The following is a 25,675-nucleotide window of genomic DNA, read 5'->3' as shown; positions in this document are numbered from 1 at the left end:
CCAGATAACTATATTATTTACATACTGGCTGGTTTTGTCAGAGGCTAAGGAAGCTAGGTGACACTATATGTGTACATGTATTATCCTAAACAAAAGACTAGAACAATGGCGTGCTTAGGCCGGAGGAGGCAAGTATTTGGAAATGAGGAAAGGCTGGGCAAGCCTTGAGCCCGTAATCTAGCCTGGACAACTCTGTGAAGTGCCTGGTGATACAGGGCTCCGTTTCTTGGAGAACAGAGAACATACTGAAGCTTTGCACTGAGCTGTTATAAAGCCGGTGGATTCAGTATCTAAATAGTTCTTCTATATCTCTGATCCTCACCCCAGGCTCAGAGGAGGTGAGGCATGTCTGGAAGTGTCCTATGCCCATGCAAGTGCTTTTGCTGCACCAACATCTAGGTGCTATTGGAATCTAGTGTGACTTTGGACTGATATTGCCTGCAACTGTACCTGGTCTCGAGTTATTGCAGACGTAATTCTGAGACACAGGTGGAGTTGTGGCTGTGAATTGCACGTACAAATGCTTTATGGATTTTCTCTTAATTTTTCAAAGAATAAGAAATATTATGCAAAGCATTTGCCTCTGTGAACTTCTAGTAAATAGTAAAGGTTTGGACGGTTACTGCAGCACTTGTAAGAACAAGTGTGAGTAGCCTTCCCCATGTTTGCTCTATTGCTTGGCTTTTGGTCTTTGTCTTTACAGTCCCCGAGGGCAAAGGCTATTTGAAGCCAGCATTTGTGTTAGCATGGACTGTCTCCAAGAAGTGTGGGGGGTGCAAAAATCCAGTTCATGACCTCTCTCTTTGCTCCATGTTGGCTGACAGAACTAGGCCAGCAAAAGCTGTCTTGCCCATCACATCCCTTTCAAATGTGCACGAGGGCCATTTGAGCTTTCTCTGTCTTGCGATGTACTGACTGGGAGGTGGCACAGTTGGGCACTGCACTCCCATGCCTCACCCATTTCACCGTTGTCCCCTGACTGCAGGGTGCAGCCTTACATATATACCACTGCTGAAAATGCAGACACTGCCTTCGTGCGAGACTTTGATAATTAAGATGGTATAAACTTTTGCTAGTACAGTGCTCTGTCATTTACTTTTAAAGCATGAATGTGTTATTTGAGCCAGTGCATAGCTTGCTGGCTTGGGAAGGGCAGCAAAGCCTTGTAATCAGGGATTAGCTCCCCAGTGGGAAACGCAGAGGCACCTGGACTGGGTTGGATGCATTGGCATGGTACTGTTGTGCTGCCTGAGCCCATTTCTGCCTGCTAAATCTCTGCTTAGAGAGGTCTTTGTAGTAATGCAGCTTTGCCCATGGTCAGAGTTTGTGGTGTGCTTTGCTTTTGCTCTCCCAATCCCTTGCTGCTCTTGCTGTGCTCCGTTGCTTTTGGTGTCCTTCACCATCACAATTTCCTTAGTAAAAATAAAGTATGTTAGCTTGGGGCAAAGCTGCCACACAGTGACTAAGGATCCACCATTTTGCCTTCCCCACCTTTTCAAGCGTAAAAGAGTTTAATATGGAAAAAGCATATGCTCCTTGGGTTCAGACAAAGTCATTCCTACAGGCTTTTTCGGTAAATTGAATATTACATTATTTGTATTGTTTTTGCATAGGGACAAGCAAACCTGAATTCCAGGGACGCATATGGGCCAGCTAAATGTATTTGTAACTGGAATAAGGCATGTAATCACTATCTACAGTCTAGTAATAAATTTAAGATTAATGCAAACTGTTAATACTCTATTTTGCTTACTTTCTTTTAGCCTATTCTGTATTTCTGAACAGATGTGTGAAAAAATGAAAGTTGCGTATTCACCATTAACTGTGCATTTCTCAACTTTCGAGTTGATTAACTTTTAATAGATATCTATATTAACTTTCTGGAAGAAATTTTCCTGTTCTTTAAAGGGAAATGAATAAATGGTATCTACCTTACTCAAGAGAACTATTCTCTCCTTCAAATTGGTGGTTCATTATTTTTCATAATAAATAAATAAAGATTGCATATTTGAACTTTTGGCCAATAAGACTTTTAAACTACAAAAATTTTGGTAAATAAAACATCAAACAAAAATATACTTTTAAAAGTATGTGAACTGATCCATAAGCCAATAACATTTTTGTGAGATAATTCCAAACTTTATATAATGTGATGCATGGATATATACTTTGAATGAGAAATGCTGCTAAAATATTTGCAATTTTGTTAAAATGTAGGGCCCGAATCGTGATATTGACATGAACAAATTAAAGAGCATACAGTGTATATTAGCTGAACAAACAATTGCAGTTTTGGGAACTCAAACCTCTTAAAAATCAAGAGTTGGTCAAAATCACAAATTTGTTTACATTCTTTTCCCTGAAAATAGCATAGTATCTGAAATATTTAAGTTACTTGCATGACCTTTTAGTTTGACTTGAAATATCTATTTTGTCAGTCTCAAACTAATGCAGCATTCACCATTTTATTGTAAATTGACACTTTTGTGCACTGAGTAATTTTTAGTTTTGAAAATTTCTTTCATATTTTGTACACGAGGCTGACAGGATAATCAGTTGCTAGTGCCCTAAGCTGTACTTTCTTATTTCTTCATTTATTTTATTACTTTCAATGTGATGAAAGATTTCCTGATTTATCAAATTAAATTTGAAACATTATATATTTAGTAAAAAAATTTTTAAGAGGCAAAATTTTGCATAAGTCAAAAATGCAAATGTCCCTATTGAATATGCTATAGGTGTTGATACACTGCAATTAATGGAGTTATATACATCAATGCCTGTTTTCTATGCCTACAGAAATTGTTCACAAATTATTGTTTTTAAAAGCTGGTCACAGGTGGGGAAAATAGGATAGCAAGGGAGGGCATTGGCTTTCTCCCAGGTACTTTGTCTAAACATGAAAATCCAATATCTGATGTTTACTTCATTAATGTAATCTGACTTGTAGTCTAAGAAATTCTGCCTGGAAAAAAGCATTTCCTTTCAGCTTGTGGCTAACAATGTGGAGCAGGAGCACCAGGTTAAAAGAACAGCAGATGAAATAAATATAAGCATATAAGATACTTCAGCGGGTACAGAATTACCTTCAGAAATGTCACCTGTTCTCATTGTTTTCTGCAGTTCCTTCTCACAGAAGCTCTGCCATGAGAAAAGAAAGGCATCATTCTTGGTGGTTTTTAACAGGTTTTCCTCCTATCTGATTAGGATAACTTTTTTCTGGATGACATTCTGTGGCAGATGGATTAAGCACTTAAACCGAACAGTAACATATGAGCGTAATGGTCAAAGCGAAGTAGTGTTCTCTTTTGAAGGAATTTGTAAAAGAATGGATGAAGTTGAGGCAAAGATGCTGTAGCAACCCAGAGTAATGTAATCCCAGATGGGTAGTCGAACAGCTAGAAATGACCACCAACAGGATAAATGAAGAATTTGGAGAACTGACTATGTGTAAAAAACCTGAATGTTTACCCTAGCAGAAAATACACTTTCATAGCTGTTTTTTATGCCCAAGCATTACTACTTGAGAGTCATTGCGTTTTATGAAAACTTTTATTAACATTTCCGAGTGACCTTACCCCCATTGTGTTTTTATCAGTCCCAAGAGCCATAACCTATTTAAAATATTTTTTATCTTTATAAACACAATAAAGTAAGCTGTCTTGCACGAAGATTTGTAGATCTCATTAGAGATACTTTTTAAAAAGGTACTCCATCTCTTGGGTAGATAATGACAGGTTGTAATCTTGGCATGCAAAGTTTTCAGACAGGAACGGTTTGTTAAAATAGATTGTTTAATCTTTCCAGCTTTGGTTTGGAGGGGATGCACTTTTTAATTGCACTTGAACACAGCATTATGACTTGAATGAAAGGCAAGGGCAGCTGAAAAGGAATGCAGTGGCAATATTGGACAGAGGGTATTCCAGGTGAAAAAATAGCAAAAATATTTGTTTAAGATTTCAAGTATTATCAAAGTCATGCAAGAAAAATGGCAATTTTAAAACTCATTAAAGTTAACATTTGTCTGTATTGTAAATGAGGTATTTTCCCTAGGGGAGTTAACAATGTTGGTGGTGTAAGATGGGGGTAATTTTTCAGATGTACTGTTTCCAATGGGCCAGTGTCCTAAGGCTTTGCTTTAAATGGCCTTTTTATGCAGTAGGATAATGGGCAGTTTGTGCATTGCTAAATCAACCCTATTTTGTTAGGAATGTTACAGTCAGGGCACTTACAATTTGTCAGAGGAAATGCAGAACATCTCTACAGGAGTCTGTTTAAGAGGACATCATTTCTCGATAAGCTCTTGCTTAGGTCAACATGCAGCGCTGCTCTTACACTATTCCCCTGTTGCTTCTGCCACACGGGAATGCTCTGATTTATTAGGATTGCACAAGTCATGTCCTCCGCCTGACTGAACCCACAATGTGGAAATTTTCTCCCCCCTCCAACCCTCTCCCTCCCCTTATCAAAACGAAATATAGAGGGTTACTTTAAAGCCTTCATAAAGTATTTCTAAGAGGACTGTTTCAATGAAAGGAACTACCCGTATGTTGTGCAGTATCGTTATAGTATGGCTGCATGTTATAAATACGTCAGGGCTACTTTTGTTGGGGAAAGACTGGTTTTTAAGAGCATCGACTGTAGCTGTGTTCTGTTAGTTTACTACTGTAAAATGCCAGTGATGATGTATAAAGGTGAAATGAGAAGACTGTATGTGATATAAAAATACCAACTAACAGCATTTTAGTTTTTAACCAGGCTGTGTGAAACCCAAGCATCAACAAAACCCCCAAAGTCAAAGCAAGTTGCAATGCTGAGTGTTGTTAAGGTATGTCCTGTCAACTTTTTAATTATCTTTCAAATTCTGGAGATATTCCTCTGATAAAACTAGCTTAATGAATGATGATTTTTTAGTCAAATCTGTTTTAAAAACTATGCCCAACTCAATGTTATGCTCATTTCCCATTTGGTAAAGGTGCTAATACTCCGTCATTCAGATTGATCTTTTGGTTTATTTCAGCACTGTGATATTTTAAACTTAATGCAGCTGAGGAATTTTTAACGAAAAGAAGAAAGCGATGAAAAACTTGGTAATTTTGTGTTTGAAACCAGTTGTAATAGGAGAAATGCAGAAAAAAGTTGGAAGGGGTCAAATCTATTCCTCTTTTTATTATCCTATAGCACTGTGAATTCAGCACTCTGAGCTCAGCATCTTTTACCTCCTCTGCCCAGAGATGTAACGGTAGGGTTTCCCCTGAAGGGCATCCTGGGTATCTGTGAGTTGCCTTCTTGGAGCTGAAGTAACTCTGTTATTCTGATTGACCTGGACCCATTCCTTATGGTTTCTTCTTCCTACTCTTTGAACTACTGTCTAGCACTGTGTTACTTCACCTCTGCCTTTCCAGCTGTATATCTTCCTGTGATCTGGATCTATCTATAGATGCTATAGGGTAATGGGGGGTAAGCAGGATCTTCTTTTATATATATATGTATATATTTGGTAGTAGTTCGTGCATGTTTATCTGAATTTGTGTGAACTGTACAAAGATCTTTCCCCTTTTTGTGGATTTGTCTGTTCAGCTCTTCAACAAGTGGAATGATTGAATGAAGAACAGAGATTCCTGGAGCTGGTAATGAGACAAGAAAAAGCACCGAGTGGGAATCCATAAAAGCAGGGGTTCAGTTTGTGTCCCTCGTTAACGTTTTCTCTGTCTTCTGTCTGCACAGAAACATTTCTTCTGTGCCACTGCTGAACCTGAAAATTGTAGTGGGCATTAGTTAATGGGACAAGCAATCTATAAGCAGGGCACCTGAGCTAGCAAGGGTGCAGGGACAGGGCTGAGGTGGAGAATACTGCTGCATGGGCTCCGTGCTGACCACGGATGGCACATGGTGGTGAGCAACACAAGTACCCTCTGTGGCACTGCAAACTGGTGTGGCTGCACTCCAGTTCTCCAGTTTGATGTGGAGGTAGCTAAATCATATGATTAGACAGCAAATTATTTTGACATAATATCATATAGACATTGCCTTGAGAAGAGAGAATTTGATTTTCAGAAGTGCTGCATATTTGCAAAGTTCAGCTGCCTGAGGACTGTTTTGAGAAAACTCTAAGCTGTTGTTTAGTTAATGATGGAGATATAAATACTTTCTTTGTTCCTTGTCTTTTATGTTATAATTTTTAAGAACACTAAGGAACTATAAGAAATTTGTAAGAAACTATAAGAATTAAAGACAAAAAAGTCTCAAAATAGTATTTAGACACAGGCAAATTCTATTACATGGAATAACAACACACGACAATTTGTCTCCAGAGTAAAATTTGCTTTAATAAAGTTAGTTGTAGTATTTTTATGGAAGTGTTAAGTGGATATTTAAGAAACTAGTATTATAATATGAAATTTGTCACTTTGTAGTCACTAATTGACAACTAGTTATTTTTCTTTTACTGTCCAGTATAAAATTATTCTGGTAGTCTCCATTAGTTTTGTAGAGTATTACAAAGAGCACTATTTGCATGTGCATGACTCATTAAAAGCCTCAGAGGAGAGAACAACCCAAGTACTTTCTTCCCCCCAAAGTCAGCTCTCAAATCTGCAGTTAGGGAGGTATCCATTTTATTTATAGTACCATCACCTCCTGTGAAATCTTAGATTCCATTAAAAGTATCTAGTATTTTTGCCTATATTTTGATATGAAAATCTTTCAAACTTGGTTGATTTTGTAGCATCCTTGGGGTAACTGGATTAGTCCTAGATGATCGAGCTAAAAGGAGAGACCTACCTTATTTAGATTTAATTAATGAAGTGTTAGCTCTGAAATCTAATGATGGCATTAAACTGACACTGTAATTTTTTATGTCATATCACATCCTTTTTGCTGAAACATCCAGGTACTTTAGAATCTTTGCTTTATTAATACACTTCAGTCTTTCAGGAACTGGGAAAGACAATCTGTTCCTTGGCTTCAGCAATGCTATGGGACAAAAGCTTTTATTGGAAGCATTTTGGTGGTCTCTTTTTTAGGTGACCACATAGAAGAGATTATTTTTCAGGAAAATACAAGCTGAAAATATTATTGTTTTCAGCAAAGAATAGTAGAATATGGCTTGCATTTTATGCTTGTTTCATCTTTTGGGTATGTATTTAATGAAGTTTGGTAACCTGTCAGATTTACTATGCCTTTCATTATTGAATATATTGGTAGTAGCCCATAAAGAAATTTTTCTATGCTCAAAATGCATTGAATGTAAACAAGCAAACAGCAGAAAAGCAGTTACTTCTGAGAGGTGGCATGAACTGTAGCAGCTCTAAATACAAGTTGAACTTTGGGCTGTTGAAAGAGTCCAGGCAGTGATGAGAGGTGGCTTTCAATCACTGAGCTCAACTGTGGTGCCTTCATACTGAAGGATCTCTATTCAAAATTGCTGGACTATAGAAAACAACTTTAGAAGATGTATTACAGTCATGCAGTGAGAGAGAGGAAGGAAGGCCCAAACTGCCAAGAGGAGAGGGGCTATTCTGGAGAAACGAGGTTAACTTTCAATAACTTAACAGAACTGGACTGATTGTAACAGCGATTCACCAGATAACGGCAGGTGATAATTCCCAAATCATTCTCATTTAATTCTAAAGAAAGAGACAATCTCCACTATTCAAAATAAGAAAACCCCCAAAGATACCAAATATTCAAAGACTGTGCTTTAGCAAAATACTGAAGATCAGGTGAGAGGGATGGATGTGAAAAAGAGTCGAACTGAATTGCAACTGCACTGGAGAAAAAACTAAAGTAAGAAATGGATAAGCAGAAGGTGTCAGATCATTCCTGCTTTTAGTTGTATGCTCCACCAGAAGTGGCATGAACTTTTTTTAGTTTTGTTGTTAGTTGCATACAGTACAAAATATAGTGTTGAATGAATACCGATAATTAAAATGAAGGGCTGATTCTCAGCCCAGGAAGAAGAGGAAGCGTCATCCCTTCACTGCAGTCATCCCTGACCTTGGAGCCTCTGCGTTGCTGAGAGGCAAGTCTGAGAGCTGCTTAACCGGTGGCTAAACCGTGCTCTGCTGGGGAGAAGAGAAGCAGCGATGCGCTGCTAGGCTGCCTTTTTGCTCCTGACACCCCCCATATGCTAAGATGGTGGATGGCAGTAGGAGAGCTGGCACGCTTGCAGCACTGTTGCCAGTGCCAGGGGAGTAATCTGTTGGCTATTTAAGCCTCTTTGCTAGTTCCTTTTTTCTTCCCAAGTAGTGCTAAGAGGCTAGGTCTTCACAGAAAATCCAGCTCCTTGAGTGTGTGAAAGTGCAGTCTATAGGAGGGGTCTGAAACTTATGCTTGTTTTGAAACTGCATTTTGAATACTCATTTTAATATACAGTAAGAAAATGTACCTCCTAAACTACCAAAGGCTTGAGTGCATTAGCACTTGCTTGGAAGTACTATAGCTGCTGTGTCTTTGTTAGGTCTGTAGGTACATACATACACTACACCAGAATGTTCAAATAAGAAAATCAAAGCAGAAACAACAACAAAAAAACTTCATATTTTCTCTGTTAATAACACTGCTTGTTAAACAAAAGTTGGCATAGCATCCTGGTGTGAAGTTGCCAAGAAAAGATTGTTAATTTGGCATAAGCTTTAAATTGTTTTATTCAGTATCATGTGAAAATAAGAATTGTATCTATTTCTGTGATTTGTACTGCTAGAGAAAAGGACGATTTACATCACAAGGAGAGGAGAGTTTGTGCCATTGGGGGAGGAGTTCACGTTCATTTGACAACTGCAGTACTTGGCAAACAGATATAGTAAACTTGGAGGCAAGCAGCAGCGAAAATATCCTGCAATGTTTTGCTGGAAGAAGCAAAATAGAACAGAATCAATCATCCTTTCAGTGAGAGTTTAAGGTGACTTGGGCCTCGCTGTGAGCTCTGCAGAAGATCATAGACCCTTCTTCCCTGGTCATAGAAGACTTTTCTTTAAGTAGGGCTGGTGCTGGGCTTCTTTTTATAAACTGAGACCTCCATCTTCTGGGGCTTAGTAGTCTCTATGAAGTTAGAGGCTGCTGTAGAAGGGAGCTGTCTTCATCGCTTTGGAGTGAAGTGGGCGGCTCCTAGGGCATGGAGCTCTACTAGACAGCATTGCTAGATAGCCCAAGAAAGCTTCGAGACTGGGGAAAAGGCCCCTTGAACTGCACAGGCAGTTTGACCTCTTTGCTCTATTGTAATGCTATAAGGAGCTGGATGGTTTTGGTCTTCACTCGCCCACCACACACACACACACACACACACACACACACAAAAGGGAGGGGGGGCTGGTTTTGTGAATTCTTTGTGTCCTTCCATCTGTCCGTCTGTCTATGGATGATGGGGAGTTGTCCTGGCAATAATGTAGCAGTTTCTGCCCAGTTCAATTTCTATGTGTGTGAAGACTTGTCTTTACCTCTAACTTTTACATTAGAGCTCAAATTAAAATGATATTATGGAATATGTGCAATAAAATGCTGAAGTCAGTTTGCTTTTTGCCACTGATCTCATTTGGACCAGAATTTTAACTGAAGTGGCTGGAGATGGGGATGTTTTTTGTGATGGCTTCCTAGTGCTGAAACCACTTTCTTCACAGCTAGAGTGAAGCTACAGAGGTAGCACAGGAGTGCAGCAGGATTCAGGGGTGGCAGAAATAAACGCATTTTGATTAGGACAAATACAACCGCACATAGCTTGGTAAGGTGGCATAACACATTAGCACCTCCATTCCTATCGTGGCTCCTCTTTGCCAGAAGCTGCTGCCATTCTGGCAAGGAAGGGTAGCAGAAGGGAAAATGATGTTGTGCTTCAATTATTTCCATTCACAGTCAAGCACATTAATTAAAAACAACAACAACAAAAAGCATAAACTAAAAAAACCTTCACTGTCCAGGAGATAGGGCAGCTGCAATGCAAACATTTTCTTTTACTGCAAGTGTGACAACCTCTGATAGAGAAGCAAAAAGGACAAATTGGAATAATAATCCCTTAAACCACTCCAAAATGATTTATTAGGGGATAGCTGTCAGGGCCCAAAAGAGTAGTAGCTGAGCACAAGAGGGTAATGATGGTGATGTACAAAGAGTATTATAGCAAATAGATCAGTTAGCCTTTTTCTAGTATATATTTGAAATGCAAAGATTGGAAAGTCTTTTTGTCTTTTTGAAGTATTTTTCTGAAGTCTTTTTTGCAAAGAGAACTCAAAAGAGTTTGTACCAAAAGAGTTCTACAGAGACCGAGAACTACACTTTTGGTTTGTAGTTTTGACTGATACTGAAATTATTGCTTTTAAAAAAAAGACCAAGAAAGGCATACCGAAGGAAGAAGGTATCTTTGAACCTAATGTATAAACTATTAGGATCCTTGTGGTACCTCCTCCTAACTGGCATATTTAATGTGCAGCCTTGAAATACCAATTCAGATATTTGAATTAAATTTGGATAAAATTCCACTTGCTTTTCTCCCCGTCTGTGTATTTGTGTGGATTTTGCTGAAATTTGCTGTTCTCTTTATTTTGTCCATTACACTGCTGTGCTATACAGTGAGAGAGCAGCCAGTTATCAGACACAGGGACTGAAGGGGCAGATGAAGATAGCCTTCTTGTACCATAAGAAGTGGGAGGTGAAGCAGCAAAGGAGACAGGACGACTGATTCCAGGAAGATAACATAGTAGCTTACAACATGGAGGACAAGAGAGATCCTTAAAGGTAAAAGAACTGACAAAATTTCACAGCATGCTCTAGTGGGAGATGAGACTCCAAGGGAAACATTATGCCATGCAAGAAACAAGCTTTTATTGATCACAACATGCCATGATGTTTCCATGATAGCACTGTCTAGGAAACCATTAACAGTGGTGAGAGGAGAATACAATAACTGCCAACTTTTTGTTTGATTTAAGAGGTACACATTAAAAATGCATCTAAAATAAGAGACATAAAGAATCTAAATAACGTTATTAAACTTCTGGTAGATGTGACTCTCCAGGGATGTTTACATATGCTTTTGAAGAAAATTTGAAAAACATTAGGTTTTGTACTTCCAGCCTTAATTCATCACTCTATTTTGTTCTGTTTAAAGAAATCTATGTAGAATTATCAACTTACTCAAAAATAAGCCCAAAATAGAAAACTGAGCTTTATAAACATTTTACATATTTGTGTTTAATTTGTTGAAAATAGTATAAAATCTGCTCACATTTGGCATCCCAAATACAAATATTGGTAACCCAATCCCTTGATTCAATATCATTTTTTTTAACAGTATGGTTTAGCAGTCTTCCAAATGATATTGTGTACACTTTTATTTTAGAATAGGAAAAAAGTATTAGATATTTCTTTGTACCATATGAAGATAAATTGAACTACTGTGTTACTTTCTATGCACATCTGTATTCACTGTGGAAGAAAAAGAATAGACAACCAACAATTGTATTTGGAAATATATTCAATTTTCAGGGCAAAAATTGAACTGGGAGATCATAAGTAGAGGAGTTTTTTTCCTTTAAAATCTAATCATTCCATGTTCTAATACATGAGGGTTAAATGCAGAGCTTTTAAGCTGAGAAAATATGCAGTTCATGTAAAAGATTTGATAGTACTATATACCCACCAAAAGCTTAAACGTGCCTGACTGGTTTTATGGAAGCCACTAAATTAGTCTTTCCTTTACCTTTGACAGGTGAGAAGCAGTTCTTGCATGACCGTTGGCTATCACCATACGTTCGCTACCAAGCAGGTGAGGCTTTCAGTTTCAAAATGATGACTGGTAAGAAAAACAAGATGTCTTTTCTGGTTATAAATTTAACTCTTCTATGATTAGTCTGGGCCAATTAGGACACCCCTGGGGTTCAGACTATGGCTCAAGTACAAGCTTGAAAGCCTGATTAGCTGAGGTCTCTTGATACTTGTTCTTGGTAGTAAATGCTAGCACATATAGTATTGATTTTCATTTAGATATCTTAATGTTTTCAGACAATCCTAGCAGATGTGGGCTGAACTCAGATCTACGAGAGTGCTGGGCTGCAATCTGCAAGCATTTTTCTTGCCATTTTGTTTCATTTTTCCTAAACTTAACTGATTTGGAATCAGGAGATATAAATGAAAAATGCAGAGTTTGCCTATCAATCATGGCATGTACAAACATTGCTACTGCCCTTTTCTAACATCCTATTACCACTGGGTAGTTGGCTAGTCAAACAGGAATAAAAATTACACTGCAAACATCATAAGTTAGGCTTGATTTGTTGAGCAAGAAGCCTGACAATTCTGTAAGAGTTATATACCTCAGCCTCGCTGAAAATCAGCCTTGTTATGGCTCTGGTACGTCTATAAAGATTGTTCATTTCATATAAAACAGCTACCTGCACTGAAAGGCCTGAAAGGAAGAATGATGCTGGTTATAAATATAGAGGAAAATCTATTTGTCTGCCCCTTCGTGCTGTTAGCAAGTCACACGATGCAGCCCTTATGCTGTTCCTAGGCAGCAGGGGGAGTTTTCCATGGCCACCTTTTGCTTTCATCTTCTGGCCTGGACTGAAGCACATCATCTCTCTTTGTCATATGAGATAAAGCAATGAAGTGTGACCAGTGCCACTGCATTGCACTCTGCCCACCAGGAGCACGTTAATGATAATGAAAAACTATACTGCACCACATTTAAACTAAATGTGAGCGTAAGGCTGTCTGTCGGCAGACTGGTATAACAGTTAATGTCATAAAAGATAAATAGAAATTATTAGAATTGGCTTGGAAGGGATTTTTTATAGAGCAGGGTTGTATTCCTTTAAAGATACATTATCAGACTGTTAAATCTAATTTCAGGCTACTGGGCAATTAAAATGATTAACATTTTTTACTCATATAGTTCGATTCATTAAAGTTTTAAACACCCTTTACACACTATTTATGTTGAAAATAGAGAAATAACATGTTAAAATGTTTTGGATCATTAATCATTCAAATTTGCTGTGTAACTACTTTCTCAAAAATCTTAGAACCACAGTGAATATTTACAAACCTCAGAGGCATTCTCAAAAAGATGAACAAAATCAAATTCCACACCTGCTATGTCCAATAGACCTTTGATAACTCCCAGGCCCTTTATGTTTGCAAGGAAAATCAGCTAGAAAATTCCCAAAAGGTTCTTTTAAAAGTTATTCTGCGTAGAGGCTCTTATGAGTCTTAGTTGTCTTCACTGGGGGGCTTTGCTGCCTTTTTTTTGTATTGAAAAATAGCAACAGGGCACTGTTATTGAACTTAACAGGAACTCCATGTGTTAAGTCTTGTGTACTGAAATTAAAATATACTCTGAGTCTGGCACTTAGTGTGTCAGATGGAATTTAGTATCATCTACTGACAAACCAGTTTATTAGATGGATATAAGAAGAGATCTTTGGGCTAGTAAATGCCGCCATTAGTTAGAGGTGAAACACCCACCTCCCTTCCGTGTTGGCATTTGTAACAACCTCTGAAACACAAGGAAAATAATCATGAAGTCAGTATATACAGTATGTGACAAGACAGTTATAAACCATATATTAATGCTAGTCTTTCAAAAATATTAACTCAGTGGGCTTCTTAATGGTTTGAAGCACTGTAATTTTTTGATTTCTGCACCTACTAGAAAGGTCTGAGCCTTTTTGAAAGAAATACTGTAAGTCACAGTGGGCAGCTGGATATAATCTAGACTGTGGTGCCATATTCTGGGATGCCAGATATCTAGGTTCACACAGCGGTAGAACAAGTGGCCCAACACTTTCAACTGTGAATTACTTCACATTGAACTAGGTAAGCAAAATCAATATGTGCATGCCAGAAGTTCAAAGGGCACGTGGGCCTGTGCATGTCGCTGAAAGTCCAGCTTTTCAGATGGGACATGGGCCAGATAACGCTGAACAAGTGTGGTCATTGCTCTTTCTGTGGTACTATTAAGAAGAGGAAGAGCTAATTATAATCAGCCTCTTTGAATCACTCAGGGACTTACCTAGTGTGTCCAAAAACAGGAAGAAGCAGCTATATTTTCCTGGTTGGTAGTGTAATCCTAGCCCTAATACCATATTTCGTGTATTAGTATCTTTCACTTCGAGCGTACTGGGGACTATTTGGGCTCCCATTTACATGCCTACTTTAGAAGCCCTAATTTCTGAAGCAGACAGCAGAGAGATGGCTTCCTAACTCAGGTGTTCTGGAACTTGTCTAATTTTCTTTGCAGACTTTCTGAGAAACCCTGCCTCCTAATTTATTCACTTGAATGAGATGCTCAATTGCAGTTAGAGACAATTGCAATAATCATAGGGTTATCAGTAAATAACATACTGACAACAAATGTGTACCTAATCAAATGGCCTGTCTCCTGGTAAGATTTGACAGCAGGAGAGGGTCAGCTAGCTGTGGAGGATCCACACAACTTTCTGAAAGTTTTCTTTTTTTTTTTTTTTAACCTCTCTGATTTGATAATTTGTTCCATTACTCTTACTCTCAGTGTAAGACTTCCCGACACAACAAGTGGCTCACTATTCAGAATCAAACCGTGCTATTTTACAGTCCAGTGTACTGTATCTGATGCAGTTCTAACTCCAGACGATAAAGGAAACTGTCAGCCTCTATCATGGAGGATGTTTCTAATGCTATTCCATCAGTCATTTCAAGAGCAACATGAGCAGAGCCTTTCCCTTGAGACTGACAGCTGTTATCATCTCTGCAATACTATAAGCTTTTGCTGACTTAGGGAACAGAAATCCCAGAGGTACTCCTGAAATCCATGTCAGCGTGTGGTGCTCTAAGCCAGTTCACTGAACTGCATATGCAGAGGCACTATGCAGTTGTGGGATCGGGCTGAAAATTAAGGGCTGTTCAGATGACGAATGTACAGATCATCCTATTTCCCAATGATTCGTTTGCTTAACTTTTTTCTTCTCTAAATCCTTATGGAGGGAGGCCAGGTGGAGAAATACTCTCCTTAACTTGGACTGAGGTTACTACCTGACTTTTTACTGCTCTCAGCTGAGCCCCATGTCTGTGTTCTATTCAAAAGTCAGTGACTGCAGCACACTCAGGAGCTATCTGGTGTCGCTGTGGTAGTTGCTCCTTCTGCCTCTCTCCTTCTAGACTTTTCTGAACTAAAAAGAGATTCTCTTTTTATCCTAGGACAGGAAGAACAGGAAATAATACACTTTTTTTTTCCCCCCACCAGAATTTTATTCCTCATTTTGATTTGTGATAGAGTTTTGGCCATCTCATTGACCTAGCTGTGCTTGGTTGCATGGCATTTGTATTGGTTCTGATGCTCAGGGTACCTTTGCTTAATCCTAGCTCTCCTTGGGTGTGTTGGAACTGTTTCCCTGCAAGTTTTTTTTTGTGGGTGAGATCCTCTCAAAGCATTAGTCAGAAAAGAGCACTAAGTCAAAAATATCAACCTAGAATACCACAAAACCTCACAGACATCAGTGAAATACAGAATACAAAATTCGATTCAGGTCTCTGCCTTTTCTATTGTGCTAATAGTCAAAGTCATGCTTACGTAACATGGGGATGACTTTTATTGTTGGTATATCTGGAAATTATTTTTTTCTTTGAGTGTTTTAAACTACTTATGCCTCCCATTGATTTTGATTATTTACTGTTTGACAAGGGGAACACAGGCAGCCCATGCTGTGCGAAAGATCAGAGGTGCCTTTATTCCTCAAGGCTATTGCCTTCTTTAATTCTTTAGTGTAGGAGCAGTGAACTGATTGCATTTTCTACTGTTTGACACTTTATATTTCACATTTCTTCATCAAAATATTGTAACGCACTCCTTTTTTTTTTTTTTTTTTTTTTAAGCAAGCTGCTCTGAGAATTATGGTCTTTTCGTCTTGGCCGTCATTACAAGCCTTCAGTGACTTGTAAGAGCAACTTTCAGCCACTATTCTGATGAATCGTCTTTTAGTTGAACTGGATATTGTTGAGTATCTTTTTAATCCACTTTATGTGCTTTTCTTTTTTTTTTTTTTTTTTATTGGCATTAGATTTATTTTATATTTAATCATCACATGATGTAACACAAGGGCAGATGTTCTTTGAGTATTTCTTCAGCCAGGATAGCCTTAGAGGCCTAAGGGGAGATTTTCTAACTGCAAACACTGCATGCCATATCTGCAAGTACAGAGTACATTTTATATATATATATATGTGTGTGTGTGTGTATATATATATATATATATATATGTTTGCAAACAAATAAATGTACAGTCAATTTGGGCATATAATTATGTGTGCACGTTTTTGAAAAATAGCTCCTTGGACAGACGTGTTTTACAATGATGGGAAAGAAGCCAAAAAATATGAGTGCTTAGAATCTTAGTACTTTCCAAGCAATCCACTTTCTTTTAGAAAAAATGGTTAATACAAGTATCTAAAATAGGACGAACAGAAGTTCTGTCGAACCTGAGTTGAGGTCATGGTTCCAAATATTTTGATCAAATAGGCTTCTCTCTTCTTTTCTCTACTATAAGATATGCTATATAGTATATATTTCCAGTGACTAATGTTTGTGCTGCGGGTCTCTGTAGATGAAAACTTGGGTGATGTTAGATCAAAGTCTTCAAAGTAATTTCATAATTTCTTTATGAAGAAATGCTTGTTTTCAGCTGTAGTTGGCATCAGTCTAAATGAATCAGTAAAATGGGATGATCTCAGCTCATATAAATAATAGCAGCCTTCTCCTGTTAGAAATGCCTTTCTTCTGGAAAAAAGCAGTTGTCCCACATTAATACAATTCTAATCAAAAACACTGAGCTCCATATGGTATTTTTTAACACGTTTGAGAACCCTGGTTAAGACGGAGTTCTAAATGTACTGGAAACCAAAGTTCATTTTTTGTTCAACACTCAAGAGACTGTGCAGAGAGTGTGTACCCTGATTTCTGTTATCCTGCCTGTCTATTAGGTTTATAGTAGAGTCTGATTCTCTTTCCTCCTCCTCTTTCTTTGCTTTTTGTGAAATGGCCTTCATGTTACCATATTACAAGGTTTATCCTCTCTCTCCTACTTAAACATAATGAACATCAGAAAAGGTCCCTGAGGCATAAACAAAAACCAAGAGGGGGGAGCATGCCAGAATACCAGAGGATGGTGAGGAAGGAAGTCCACAACAGTTCAGAATAACAAAATATTAGAGCTTAAAGATAGAGCTTGCATATAGAAATCATGCTTGAAAAGAATTCATTCACGTTTTTGTGAAAAACTATCTTAAAAGATATTTTTCTTCTTTTTTTTAAATAAATATTATTGTTTATAACAATGGCTTCTACTTCCTCTGAGTCACCATTAATTGATTCACCAAAATCACATCATACCATGTAGGTTAGAAAATGAATATGAATTTATATAGTCAATGTTGTACGTTACTCTGGAGACTCTTCTAAATATAAGCACAGGAAAAAAACCCTGCATTTCAGGTTTAACTCTAAATTTTTACTAGTTTAAACTAGATCTTATAGCACAAGTTTGTATATATGGTTAATGTAAACAAATTAACTATCCAATGACATTTTCTAAAATTTATTATTTGTCTTCACAGAATCATAGAATAATGTAGGTTGGAAGGGATCTCTGGAGGTCAGTGAGTCTAACCACCTCTGTAAAGAAAAGCCAACTACATCATGTTGCTCAGAGCCTTGTCTGGTTAATTTTTGAATATCTTCAAGGATGGCGATTCCATAACCTTTGTGGGCCCCTGTTTCATTATTTGACCACCCTCGTGGTAAAACATCACTAGTCTTAACTCCAGCTGAGCTTTGGCTTTCTTAATTCCATCCTTGCATACTTGGGTGACGTCTTTGCTTGGTAGCCTGTCCCCACTCCCACCTTCTGTGTGTTTCCTTTGTGCGTTTAAGCTCAGCAGGAGTTCCTTGGTCTGTTGTGCTGGCCTTCTGCCATGCTCGTTCAACTCCCTGCATGTCGGAATGGACTGTTCTTGGCTCAGAGCAGATTTTGTGACAGAAAAAATTTCAATACGTGTTTTTTTTTTTTTTTTTTTTTTTTTTTTTTTTTTTTTAAAAAAAGGTTTAATAATTTAGTTTCCCATTCTGGCCTGCCATTTACAAGGTACGCAAATATATTTCTGTGTATATATTAGGAAGTAAAATTACCCTTAATAGCAAATTTGGCAACAGAAAAAGGAATGGGAGGGAATAGGGAGTGGAAGTGAAAGGGTTTAATTTCAGCATGCACAATTCAGTGCTTGAGGAAAGCTGAGATAAAATGGTGAATTCTGTCTTGAGGACTTATACTTCAACTTCTTCCTAACAAAAATGGATCTTGTACAGAGTGATTGTGTAGCTGACACACAGTCCTGTGTTACTTCATTATATTGAACAACTTTTCCTTCAGAAATTTTGCATCTATTTTTTATCAGAAGATTGTAGGAAAAATTAATCATTGGGACTGCACACACTGCTTTCTGACAGAACTATATCCATTTAGGTGGAGGGTAGAGCTTACCTTCTTTCTGGCTCTCTATAACTTTTAAATGGCTAAAACGTGTAGGATGGAGAATGACCTGATCAGAGGTGTTCTTAAAAAGTAGTAACTAAGTGAAATAATTGTTTAGCATACCTTGAGTCTCATTCAGCTCATGTGAAGCTACTTCTTCCTACAGTGTCAGCATGAAATGGTTATTCCAGGAGGATAACAGAAGCTAGAAGTTCAGTTGGAAAATGTTCATATGCAGAAGGAAAACCAAGCATGCCAATGTGTTTTCTCTAGTTAACTTAAATTGCCCCTATGACCCTGCAGCGCTTTTTGTTGATGTACTGCTGTAACATTGCTCAAGTGACATGTCGTCATTTGCTGAATGTTAACCTGCAAAAATGGTATCTTTGCTGCTTTTCTTTGAGACAGAATGCTAAGCACTGCAGCCCCCTAGTTGTTGGGGGGTAATTTTATGCTCCCTTTGTGAAAGACAGGATTCCAATAGCACCATATGTCAAAAACTCCAAGCGATTCCAGTCATGTACCCACACCGTCCAGCTGTCACAGCTATAATTATTGAACCCAAAGCCCAGAGAAGTTTGTAGTTTTGGAAATGCTCTAGTCTCCTTAGATCTTTACTACTGATGTTATAGCTGATTAGGACCCTGCCAGCCTTCTGTTGGTCTCTTGAAAACTGCTGTAATTCTCATTCATCATGGAAGCTAACCAGCTGCTCCAGAGCCATTCCCTCAAATGTGTTGCTCGATGTTATGCTTGATATTGTACTTTGCTGTTGTCCTGACCTTGATGCTTTGGATGCTGAAACAAAGGATACTTACTATGTTGGAGGTACTACAAAAGGATCCAGTTAACTGCATTCTGCACAGAAAAGTGAAAACATTGACATTTAGGTACCTGGTATCACTGTGAAGACTGCTGTTAATCGGCACTCATTTCTCAGTCACCTTGCTATATTTTCATCTCCTTTCCTGCTGAGCTCGTGAGAGGCAGTGACCTCTTGGAGTGCTCTACTCCCAGCCTGTCACTGTGCTTTTGGCAGGAATGTCTGTCTTGTCTTGTAGCCAATAGTGACCAAGGTGATTCCTGTAATCAACGTTTTGAGCCTTTACATCCACTTCTGCCACTTTTGTTCCAATGTGATAAAATAAAAACATCTTCTGATTCTCTGAAACTTTGGTTTGAGTAGAGAGTTCAGCTTTTTCCATTAAATTTTTAAAGTTGAAACTTTTGTGATCTCAAAAGTTTGACCCCTTTTTGACAGCCTTTGTGTCTGAAGCCATTGCAGGAAGTATTAGATATGAGTGGTAAATAAGGCAGCACCTTTTCAGATTGCCTTTTCACACTACATTCTTTCTGATCTGCAGTAATCAGCCCCTCTTGGACCCACTGTGTAAGCTTTACAACACTGACAGTGCTATTTATGCTTCACTGGTTTGTTCATTTGCTTAAGAGGCATTTTTTATTCTAAATATATGAAGGTTTTTATATATGAAAACTAAACATGTAATTCAGATGGTTTATATTTTGATCAAACACATAGGCTCCAGTATAGTGCTCTGAATCTTGCTTTTCTCAAACATTTTGTGATCCTGGATAAGCAAATGTCAATACATTTCATGAAATGATATTTTGTTGCTAAGGAGAGATTTTAAAGTATGCAAAGTAGTTGGAAGTTGGAATTCCTCAACTGGAACAACTGACTTATCTGATGACAAAATGAAAAAAAAATCATTAAATATATTCTTTAGCAACTGTCTCTCACTAATGAAGAAACTATTTCAGCAAAATCACAAAAAAAGTGGAATTTGGTATTGGTAGAAAGTTAAGAATGTAATAGACTGTGAATGTTAGAAGAAAATCAGATGCATTGTCTTGCAGATCACTGGCTCGCAGATATAGACAGTAAGAAAGATACAGATTTAAAAAACTAGTGTTTTACTGAATGCATGTAGAAAATATTCCTGATCAGATACAAACTGCATCTAGCTTACATTCATAGTTGAACTACCTTTTAATGAGAAGATTGGAAAAGAATTAAGAGATTTGGTTCAGTGGACCACCCTAAGGTCTTCACACTTTCCCAAATCTCAAGGTACAGCAGACTATATTTTCTCTCTGGCTGGCCTTGGAAGTTAACCACTGCTGGGCAATCGGTTGCCCCGATCCCGTGTTGGGGACTGCTGGTAGTCTTCCTTAAAGTGAGCTGAATAACAAGTGAAATGCTACTGTACTGCACAAGACTGAAGGAGAATAAAAACGAAGTCACGAGAAAAAAAGCTCTATACAATTGGATGACCAAATTGATGGGAAGAAAGTGAGGAGAGTCGACAACAACTGGAGACCTGAACAGTGGGAAAGCAGCAGAGGAATATGTGAAGAGAATTGTGGCATGTGGATAGTATCACAGAGAAGAGAGCCTAGTGAGACATGTGGCCTGATTGTGTCAGCAGTGAAAGACAAACCAGAGCAAATGGTTGAGGACATCAAAGAAAGAAGTAGTGATGGAAATAATATTTTGAAGTGCTGTGCAGTGTGAAGGGTAAAACAGATGAAACAATCCTGAAGTTTTCCACTGTAAAGGAAGGAGAATATGTGTTGGAATTCTGAGGTGTAGTAAAAAACTCAGTGAGAAACTTGAAAAAGAGAAAGGTGAAAACATTGGTGCAGAGCTCTTGCTAGCAAGTGATGAACACTGAGTAAAACACCACCTTTTCAACAGGGTTTACAAAAACTATCCAGGAATGAACGAGTAGAGAAAAGTGATAGTAATGTCAATCTGCTGCAGAAAAAAAAGTATTAAAAACTCCTCACTGAATCTATGAAGGAAATACAGCAGACATTTCTATCAGATGTATGTAATGAGACAAAAATTGATGTAAATAGAACATAGTTGAATTTACTGAAATACTTCATAGATTTGAAACAGGCTTTTGCTAGTTATCTGGCAGAAATGGCATGTTTGGGGATCTTATGGTCGCTCATAAACTTAATTAAACCGATAGAAGACATTTACAGAAAATTACAGGTTGCAGTTAGAGCGGATCTCTGAGAGCACAGGAGTGGGACAAGCCAGGTTGCTGCTACCACAATTGTTCAGTTTAGGGCTGGCTTCTGAATTAAAAGGTGAAGTGTGTAGGGGGATCACATTATGTGAGAAGGTAGTGGATAAACTGATCTTCTTAGAGGATATTTATCTTATGGCTTCATTAAAGAACCATCAAAGAGGTTCCTCAGATAAAATGGTGAAACCAACAAGCAGGAATTCAGATTCAGGTTCAGCATGCAGAAGATAAAGATTATGGCAATCAGAGGACAAGAGGATAAGATGAGGCAAAATACCTAGAAAATATTATGTAACTTAGAAGATTAGTATTAAGAAGTAGAATTTTAAAATGATGTACAATGAACAGTTAGGCAAGATGTGACTGCAGTGCAGTCAGGAAAAAGTGCAAGATTTGAAAGCTGAAGGCTTCTGTATGAAAACGACATTGGTAAATAACATGATAACCCAGTGATGCTGATACAGGAATTGGTGATAATGGAATATGATGAAAACTAAAAAATGAGAAATACTGACTTCAGAAAAACACACTTGCAAGATTGAAGACAGTAAAAAAATGAAATGATAAATTGAAAGGATATAAAAATCATATAATATTCAAAATTAAAAAGTTGTGATAGTTTGAACAGATTAAAGAGGAAGCTCAGAAATGAGACAAGTCAATCAAAGGAACAAAATGTTCCTTGTTATGAAATGAAAGGTTATGTTATGAAACAAAATGATAGACACAATGAGGAATAGTATAAAAGAAAATCTTTAAAATACTTCAAGTAACCACCTATCAGAGATGGGAGATAAACATGCCCTTTCATGTTCCTAGTGCCATTTGCAATATCTTGGTATTGAACTACCATGCTCAGATCTTTCCAAGAGTTCTGAAAAATACCTTTCCATGGCATTTTTTCAGAGTGTAGTTTGAGACAACTTAGTAGGGACTGTTAAAAGACAGTTTAAGAAACTTCAAATCACTGCTAGTGCTATTTCGTCTTACCACATGGAGTCTTTTGCTTTAGTAAAAGTCTTTTCAATATAAACTTCTTAAAAATGAGAGTGTATGGGAAGTAGTATCAGTCTGGAAATCTATACACAGAGCTTTTGTATTTAATCTAATGGATGTAAGTATTTATTAAGCAATCTGGAGAGGCTGAGTTAGTTGAGAGTGCTCTTGCAACTGCTAAGATGGCTAAGATACTGCCACTAATTCATAACAAATTTGAATGCAGTTGCGTATGTTTGATCTCAGTGATTTAAATGTCAAGTCATTTTCCCCTCTTGTTATATCTAATAAATAATTGGGAAATTTCCTAAAACTTTTAAATTTATGTAAACAATAGTCAAGTGGCTACTTTGTGTCTACTGTGTATAATCTGTGAGACTGCAGGGCTGTGATGTTTTGGTTTAAATGGAAGTTGGAAACCACTCTAGAGGGGTTCGATCTGTGGTTGATCATGTCACTTCCTTACCCTGTTGGAATCTCCTGTGTGGAGATCATCCTAAGCATGTTTAAAACTCTGTTGTCACATATTATTGCTGAAATGGATACACGCTTAATAGAGGACTACTGCAAAACGTAGCAGGGATGCTAAGCTGAGATAGGGAATTTACTAGCCTGGTAAGTACTACATTGAGTCGAGTATGAAACTTCTCCTGCACACAAGGTGTGAAGATATTCTTGACAAAAATAGACTGGAGTGGACTTGAGGAATAGAAGATTAGAGGCACTGATATCAGTGTATTACACTGTTGAAGTTTGTATATTAATTTTGATATGCAGATGCAGGGTATATACATATATCTTTGAAGGACCTTGCAAAAAAAAAATATATATATATAATAGATATCTTTTTTTAACACAAGAGATGTTTTCTGAATGTGAAAAAATGAGCTTATTTCTCTAATATATTGATTTATTGTACCTGTGATAACTTAGTGTAGGCAAAGGAAGAAACCAGCTCTCCTGTGTGGCAGTAGAAATATGCTTAACTGAAGATTTTGATTTTTTAAAAATTATTTTTAACACTTCAAAAATTTCTGTCATATATGAAAATTTTTAATTGTCATTATATTAGACTGTTGGACTGGCTTGGCAAGAAAACCTTTGTGTTCTTATCAGGCACTTTGAAGAGTATTCAAAGAGAACAGAATGCTTTCTGGAAGTTTTAAATGAATGTAGCAATAGTCATACAATTACCTGTGGTAGATTTTAAAATGTTGCTGGTGGTGGATTGATGCCCATCTGTTTTATTAGGAAGAATTGTGCTACATTTTTCCAGTTTCATGATTATTTTAATACTGATGGCATTGCATTATTTTTCTTAAATGATAGTATGTGATATGGGAAAGAAAACCCAACAGCCAAGAAAATACTAGTTGTACACAAGATGTTACTTGTTTTTTCTTTCTTTTTCTTTTTTTCTTTTTTCTTTTTTTCTTTCTTTTTCTCTCTCACTCCCTCTCTCTCTCTCTCTTTTTTTTTTTTTTTTTTTTTTTTTACTGACAGTGTGGTGCAGAAGTCTGCTAGGCAGGATACCAAACTTAATTTTTATCATTATTGCTATTATTACTGTTTATTACAATAATATACTTTAAATTTACAGTCTTGAGCCATCATTGGTGTATAACACTGTATGTGTAGCAATACATATCTAATTATTTGTGGAAGGTATTAGTATTGTAAATACAGCTTATCTTTGTTATAAGAGTGGCATTAATAACAGAATTTCATAAATGCCAACATATAGTATGATAATTTCAAGACTCTCTGAAAATATTGTGTACTGTCGCTAAAAGTGCTCACAAATGCATGTTTGTGTGTGTGGATGGGGAGGGGGAAGAGGGCTGGTTTGTGCTTAGAATGCTTCCTGATGCATAAATATTCGCATTAAATAATTCTGAATACCTTGTTTCCTCAAGATTAGTAGCTCTTCTCTATGTGATAAATTGTGCAAGAGTTATTGTTCACACCAGTCTTCATACTGTATTATTCTGTGTAGCTTTAAATAACCAAGTCCAAATTATGCTCAGCAAGCTGTTGGGAAAGCTTGGAGAAATCTGAGAGCTGAAGGGCCAATTTGTGCCCTGACTTAAATCCTGTGCAAATGCACTGGCTTCATGCTAGCTGTAAAGGATATAAGGCTATATAGAATTTAATCTACAGCATTTATTTTTGACTTGACTTGGATCTGTGTGGTTTTATTTTTTTTAATATTATTCCATCTCACTGCAAAGGAACTTAGTGCTTATACATATATGCTAGTTTGCGGATAGCAGCTTTCCCTCTGTTTTACCTGGCATCTCAAATTTTATATGGAATACTCATTTAAAAATCTATGTACTTGGTTACCAAAACTCAAGATTGCATGATCTCATTTGAAATCACAAACTTTGTATTTGGAACTATTGAACAGTAAAGTATATTCTTTGTATGAAAAATATTATCTCATGATGGGCATGCATTTATTTCCAAAAAATGATAAGTAAATCTTAGTTCTTTTCTGGATACATCTAGACTGCCTCATCTCAGTGAGATGTCTTGCAGTATATGTTGCTGTAATTTCTGAAGAGATTCCATTTGCTATGCTACATCTAAAATTGTAGCCATTATGGAGATAGACTGCAGTAAACTTGTCTTCAAGGAAATAAAGATCCAGCCAGCTATTGTGATACAAAGTATCGATGTGAATCTTTTTGCCTGGGTTTGTATTTCAGCCTTTCTTCTAATCGTCTAGGATGACTTTATGCTAGTAATTAGAGAGGCTGTATGCTGGAAATAAGAGATTCATCTCACCACCATCTAAGTATTTTCACCCTGATTTTGTTCCTTGATGACTCCTGCAATTGGAAAAACTCAACGTCTGGGTATTGTTAAGTGATTGGCAGAAAGTGATAAAAGCAAAGACATTCAGGCATAGTCCTAGCATTAATTCAAGCTGTGCGAATAATTTCACACACCAAATGAAAGAGGAACTGAGCAGTTTCCACTGAGTTTAAGGACAAGGTGAGGAATTCCACTTTTCATAATGATCTTTGCAAAAAAGTATTTCGTAAAACTAGTATCTGCCTTACAGTAATTAGTCTGTTAAATAGTAAGGGTGGCCAGACAGTGCATGCTTTTTTTTTT

This window comes from Rhea pennata, chromosome 13 (genome assembly GCF_028389875.1).
Source record: "Rhea pennata isolate bPtePen1 chromosome 13, bPtePen1.pri, whole genome shotgun sequence".
Lineage (NCBI taxonomy): Eukaryota > Metazoa > Chordata > Aves > Rheiformes > Rheidae > Rhea > Rhea pennata.
Note: the sequence above shows the minus strand (reverse complement) of the source record.